Source organism: Oncorhynchus clarkii, chromosome 17, assembly GCF_045791955.1.
Source record: "Oncorhynchus clarkii lewisi isolate Uvic-CL-2024 chromosome 17, UVic_Ocla_1.0, whole genome shotgun sequence".
In the NCBI taxonomy this organism is placed as follows: Eukaryota; Metazoa; Chordata; class Actinopteri; order Salmoniformes; family Salmonidae; genus Oncorhynchus; species Oncorhynchus clarkii.
This window is the reverse complement of record NC_092163.1, coordinates 4,478,502-4,485,528: the sequence shown is the minus strand read 5'-3', so window position 1 is coordinate 4,485,528 and position 7,027 is coordinate 4,478,502. Positions and strand designations below refer to the sequence as shown.

The following is a 7,027-nucleotide window of genomic DNA, read 5'->3' as shown; positions in this document are numbered from 1 at the left end:
AGGTTATAGTAACATTATAGTATGGTTGTGTTATGGTTATAGTAACATTATAGTATGGTTGTGTTAGGTTATAGTAACATTATAGTATGGTTGTGTTATGGTTATAGTAACATTATAGTATGGTTGTGTTATGGTTATAGTAACATTATAGTATGGTTGTGTTATGGTTGCAGTAAGGTTATATTTTGGTTGTGTTTAGGTTGCAGTATGTTGTGTTATGATTGTAGTAAGGTTGTGTTAGGTTATAGTAACATTATAGTATGGTTGTGTTAGGTTATAGTAACATTATAGTATGGTTGTGCTTAGGTTGCAGTATGTTGTGTTATGGTTGTAGTATGGTTGTGTTAGGTTATAGTAACACTATAGTAGGGTTGTGTTATGGTTGCAGTAAGGTTATAGTTTGGTTGTGTTAGGTTATAGTAACATTATAGTATGGTTGTGCTTAGGTTGCAGTATGTTGTGTTATGGTTGTAGTATGGTTGTGTTATGTTATAGTAACATTATAGTATGGTTGTGTTATGGTTGCAGTAAGGTTATATTTTGGTTGTGTTTAGGTTGCAGTATGTTGTGTTATGATTGTAGTAAGGTTGTGTTAGGTTATAGTAACATTATAGTATGGTTGTGTTAGGTTATAGTAACATTATAGTATGGTTGTGCTTAGGTTGCAGTATGTTGTGTTATGGTTGTAGTATGGTTGTGTTAGGTTATAGTAACATCATAGTATGGTTGTGTTAGGTTATAGTAACACTATAGTAGGGTTGTGTTATGGTTGCAGTAAGGTTATAGTTTGGTTGTGTTAGGTTATAGTAACATTATAGTATGGTTGTGCTTAGGTTGCAGTATGTTGTGTTATGGTTGTAGTATGGTTGTGTTAGGTTATAGTAACATTATAGTATGGTTGTGTTAGGTTATAGTAACATTATAGTATGGTTGTGCTTAGGTTGCAGTATGTTGTGTTATGGTTGTAGTATGGTTGTGTTAGGTTATAGTAACATTATAGTATGGTTGTGTTAGGTTATAGTAACATTATAGTATGGTTGTGTTTAGGTTGCAGTAAGGTTAGTGGTTGTGTTAGGTTATAGTAACATTATAATTTGGTTGTGTTCAGGTTGCAGTATGGTTGTGTTAGGTTACAGTAACATTATAGTATGGTTGTGTTATGGTTGCAGTAAGGTTATAGTTTGGTTGTGTTCAGGTTGTAGTATGGTTGTGTTAGGTTATAGTAACATTATAGTATGGTTGTGTTATGGTTGCAGTAAGGTTATAGTTTGGTTGTGTTTAGGTTGCTGTATGTTGTGTTATGGTTGCTGTAACGTGGTAGTATGGTTGTGTTATGGTTGCTGTAACGTGGTAGTATGGTTGTGTTCAGGTTGCAGTATGTTGTGTTATGGTTGTGTTAGGTTATAGTAACATTATAGTATGGTTGTGTTTAGGTTGCAGTAAGGTTAGTGGTTGTGTTTAGGTTATAATAACATTATAGTATGCTTGTGTTATGGTTGCAGTAAGGTTATAGTTTGGTTGTGTTTAGGTTGAAGTATGTTGTGTTATGGTTGTAGTATGGTTGTGTTTAGGTTATAGTAACATTATAGTATGGTTGTGTTTAGGTTGCAGTAAGGTTGAAGTATGGTTGTGTTAGGTTATAGTAACATTATAGTATGGTTGTGTTAGGTTATAGTAACATTATAGTATGGTTGTGTTAGGTTATAGTAGCATTATAGTATGGTTGTGTTATGGTTGTAGTAACATTATAGGATGGTTGTGTTATGGTTGCTGTAACGTAGTAGTATGGTTGTTTAGGTTATAGTAACATTATAGTATGGTTGTGTTATGGTTGCAGTAAGGTTAGTGGTTGTGTTTAGGTTATAGTGACATTATAGTATGGTTGTGTTATGGTTGCAGTAACATTATAGTATGGTTGTGTTATGGTTGCAGTAACATTATAGTATGGTTGTGTTATGGTTGCAGTAAGGTTATAGTTTGGTTGTGTTTAGGTTGCAGTATGTTGTGTTATGGTTGAAGTATGGTTGTGGTGTTACCTTGATGCTGTAGACTGGTGTCTCCCTGGTAGAGAGGCTGGGGTGCTGGATGAGGAGATAGGACAGGGGTAGGGTGTGGGAATAGGGTGTGGGGTAGGGTGTGGGAATAGGGTGTGGGGTAGGGTGTGGGAATAGCGTATGGGGGTTAGGGAATAGGGAATAGAGTATAGGGGTTATGGAATAGGGTTTGGGGTATTGGGGTTAGGGAATATGGAATAGAGTATAGGGGTTACGGAATAGGGTTTGGGGTATAGGGTTTAGGGAATAGGATTTAGGGTATCGTGGTTAGGGAATAGGGTTTAGGGTATAGGGGTTAGGGAATATGGAATAGAGTATAGGGGTTATGGAATATGGTTTAGGGTATAGGATTTAGGGAATAGGGTTTAGGGTATCGTGGTTAGGGAATAGGGTATAGAGTATAGGGGTTAGGGAATAGGGTTTAGGGTATAGGGGTTAGGGAATAGGGTTTAGGGTATTGGGGTTAGGGAATAGGGTATAGGGTATAGGGGTTTAGGGTAAATGGGTTTAGGGTAAATGGGTTTAGGGTATAGGGTATTGGGGTTTAGGGTAAATGGGTTTAGGGTAAATGGGTTTAGGGTATAGGGTATTGGGGTTTAGGGTATAGGGGTTTAGGGGATAGGGGTTTAGGGTAAATGGGTTTAGGGTATAGGGGTTTAGGGTATAGGGGTTTAGGATAAATGGGTTTAGGGTGTAGGGGTTTAAGGTATAGGGGTTTAGGGTGTAGGAGTTTAGGATTTAGGGGTTTGGGATGTTGGGGTTTAGAATGTAGGGGTTTAGGGTGTAAGGGGTTTAGGGTGTAAGGGGTTTAGGGTATAAGGGTACAGGATGTAGGGGTTTAGGGTATAGGGGTTTAGGGTGTAGGGTTTTAGGGTGTAGGGGTTTAGGGTGTAGGGGCTTAGGGTATAGGGGTTTACAGGTTTGGGGTATAGGGGTTTAGGTTACAGGGTATAGGGGTATAGGGGTTCAGGATGTAGGGGTTTGGGGTATAGGGGTTCAGGATGTAGGGTTTTGGGGTATAGGGGTTTGGGGTATAGGGGTTCAGGATGTAGGGTTTAGGGTACAGGAGTTCAGGATGTAGGGGTTTGGGGTATAGGGGTTTAGGGTATAGGGGTTCAGGATGTAGGGATGAGGGTGTAGGGGTTTAGGGTACAGGAGTTCAGGATGTAGGGGTTTGGATGTAGGGGTCATATGGGTTGAGGAGGGATCCTTATCACATCAGTCTTTCTCTCCTTAAGCTGGGGAGGCAAGAACAGGGAAGGAGTCTTAAAATCAACACACACACTGTACACTCAACTGGCTGTAGTCTAAACTGTACAGTCAACTGGCTGTAGTCTACACTGTACACTGTACACTCAACTGGCTGTAGTCTACACTGTACACTCAACTGGCTGTAGTCTACACTGTACACTCAACTGGCTGTAGTCTACACTGTACACTCAACTAGCTGTAGTCTACACTGTACAGTCAACTGGCTGTAGTCTACACTGTACACTGTACACTCAACTGGCTGTAGTCTACACTGTACAGTCAACTGGCTGTAGTCTACACTGTACACTGTACACTCAACTGGCTGTAGTCTACACTGTACAGTCAACTGGCTGTAGTCTACACTGTACACTTAACTGTCTGTGGTCTACACTGTACACTCAACTGGCTGTAGTCTACACTGTACACTCAACTGGCTGTAGTCTACACTGTACACTCAACTGTCTGTAGTCTACACTGTATACTGTACACTCAACTGGCTGTAGTCTACACTGTACACTCAACTGGCAGTAGTCTACACTGTACAGTCAACTGGCTGTAGTCTACGCTGTACACTCAACTAGCTGTAGTCTACACTGTACAGTCAACTGGCTGTAGTCTACGCTGTACACTGTACACTCAACTGGCTGTAGTCTACACTGTACAGTCAACTGGCTGTAGTCTACACTGTACACTCAACTGTCTGTGGTCTACACTGTACACTCAACTGGCTGTAGTCTACACTGTACGCTCAACTGGCCGTAGTCTACACTGTACACTGTACACTCAACTCGAAGTAGTCTACACTGTACACCCAACTGGCTGTAAACTAACCCACTAAACTAACCCAACTAAACTAACCCACTAAACTAACCCACTAAACCAACCCACTAAACTAACCCAACTAAACAAACCCAACTAAACTAATCCACTAAACTAACCCAACTAAACTAACCCAAATAAACTAACCCACTAAACTAATCCAACCCACTAAACTAACCCACTAAACTAACCCAACTAAACTAACCCACTAAACTAACCCAACTAAACTAATCCAACTAAACCAGACCACTAAACTAACCCACTAAACTAATCCAACCCACTAAACTAACCCACTAAACTAACCCAACTAAACTAACCCACTAAACTAATCCAACCCACTAAACTAACCCAACTAAACTAACCCAACTAAACTAACCCACTAAACTAATCCAACCCACTAAACTAACCCACTAAGCCAACCCAACTAAACTAACCCACTAAACTAACCCACTAACTAACCCACTAAACTAATCCAACCCACTAAACTAATCCAATCCACTAAACCAACCCACTAAACTAACCCAACTAAACCAACCCAAATAAACTAACCCAACTAAACTAACCCAACTAAACTAACCCACTAAACTACCCAACTAAACTAACCCACTATACTAACCCAACAAAACCAACCCACTAAACTAACCCACTAAACTAATCCAACCCACTAAACCAATCCAACCCACTAAACCAACCCACTAAACTAACCCAACTAAACCAACCCAACTAAACTAACCCAACTAAACTAACCCACTAAACTAACCCACTAAACTAATCCAACCCATTAAACTAACCCAACTAAACTAACCCACTAAACTAATCCAACCAAACTAAACTAACCCACTAAACTAACCCAACTAAACCAACCCAACTAAACTAACCCACTATACTAACCCAACAAAACTAACCCACTAAACTAATCCAACCCACTAAACTAACCCACTATACTAACCCAACAAAACCAACCCACTAAACTAACCCACAAAACTAATCCAACCCACTAAGCCAACCCACTAAACTAATCCAACCAACTAACCCACTAAACTAACCCAACTAAACTAACCCAACTAAACCACTAAACGACTCCAACCCAACTAAACTAACCCACTAAACCAACCCACTAAACTAATCCAACCCACTAAACTAACCCACTAAACTAATCCAACCCAACTAAACTAACCCACTAAACTAACCCACTAAATTAACCAACTAAACTAATCCAACCCACTAAACCAACCCAACTAAACCAACCCAACTAAACTAACCCACTAAACAAACCCAACTAAACTAACCCACTAAACTAACCCACCAAAACTAACCCACTAAACTAACCCAACTAAACTAACCCACTAAACTAACCCACTAAACTAACTTACTAAACTAACCCACTTAACTAAACTAACCCAACTAAACCAACCCAACTAAACTAACCATTAAACTAACCCACTAAACCAACCCAACTAAACTAACCCACTAAACTAACCCACTAAACCAACCCAACTAAACTAACCCACTAAACTAACCCAACCCACTAAACTAACCCACTTAACTATTCAAATCAAATCAAAATCAAATCAAATCAAATGTATTTATATAGCCCTTCGTACATCAGCTGATATCTCAAAGTGCTGTACAGAAACCCAGCCTAAAACCCCAAACAGCAAGCAATGCAGGTGTAGAAGCACGGTGGCTAGGAAAAACTCCCTAGAAAGGCCAAAACCTAGGAAGAAACCTAGAGAGGAACCAGGCTATGTGGGGTGGCCAGTCCTCTTCTGGCTGTGCCGGGTGGAGATTATAACAGAACATGGCCAAGATGTTCAAATGTTCATAAATGACCAGCATGGTCGAATCCAACCCAACTAAACTACTAAACCAACCCAACTAAACTAACCCATACATTATGAACTCGTGTCAGAGTTTGCGCAGTCTGGTTGTCAATAGCAACCGCCAAGGCAACAACAAAAAAACAAAAAAGGCACGTAGATAAAACCTCGGATTTAATCCACCTCGGTGTAAATACCCTGGACCCGTCTCCACTCACGGCCGCTGATTTTATAACACACACAGTCGGTAATAATAGGAAACACACATTTTCAGGTTGTAACATAAGGTGTGTGTTTCTATTCCTACTGATTGTGTGTGTGTGTGTGTGTGTGTGTGTTGCCCCTCCTATGATTTAACTGTGTGTGACCAAGATGTTGCAACACGTCCAAGATAATCAAATGCGTCTCTTTAAAAATGGTCTCGTGAAAGGCTACATAATAATCTAATAGTCTAATTCAGGAACTGAATATCATTCTGATATCCTTCTACGAGACAGTGTTACCTGGTTGGTTAGAATACAGTAATGTGTGTAGACAGTGTATAGTAACACCACTCACGTTGTCTGCAGTGTCTGCGTTCATACGGTGCACACCGGAGAAACCCCGGACTTCTCCTCATCCCGTGTGCAACCTATGGAATCGACTGAACCAGTTAACGCGTATATCTCCTTGGAATATGGACCGGTAACGGAGTCCCTTTGACAGTCACTCGGTAACTTCCTCCTCGTTAATTGTTAAGTGAACCGTTTTTTTCCTCCCCGTTCCACTCGCGCGCCTCCACGGATTGCTCGAGCCCTCTCTGTTCCTCTGGCGTCTGCATTCCACACCAAACCGGGGTTACGAGCGGTGACGGAAACACACGAGCTCACTCACCGGGAACCTTTCGGTTCGCTCTGGGTTTGGGTGGGGTGGGTGCACCTGCTGATGCGCAAAGTGTGGACACCACAGGTCTCCGTCTGGCGGACACGCGCGGCGCGGGCACGATGTACGCCCGTAAAGGTGAGTTGCGTGTGGTTGGAATACTGAACACTTCTTATAGCTTGGTGGTGTCATCATAGGCGTCATAAAACGTAACGAGGAGAA

The 7,027-nt window shown here is 41.1% G+C and overlaps 1 protein-coding gene across 1 annotated transcript in view; it reads right to left on the bottom strand.

Moving 5' to 3' along the window:
• The window catches only part of LOC139370050 (ras-associating and dilute domain-containing protein-like), a 79,894-nt gene extending 77,771 nt beyond the window's left edge, over nucleotides 1-2,123 (bottom strand). The window contains exon 1 of the mRNA XM_071109358.1: nucleotides 2,037-2,123. The gene's annotated coding sequence lies outside the window, so the exon portion shown is untranslated. The remainder of the gene's footprint in view (nucleotides 1-2,036) is intronic.
• Between the last annotated feature and the right edge of the window lie 4,904 nt (nucleotides 2,124-7,027).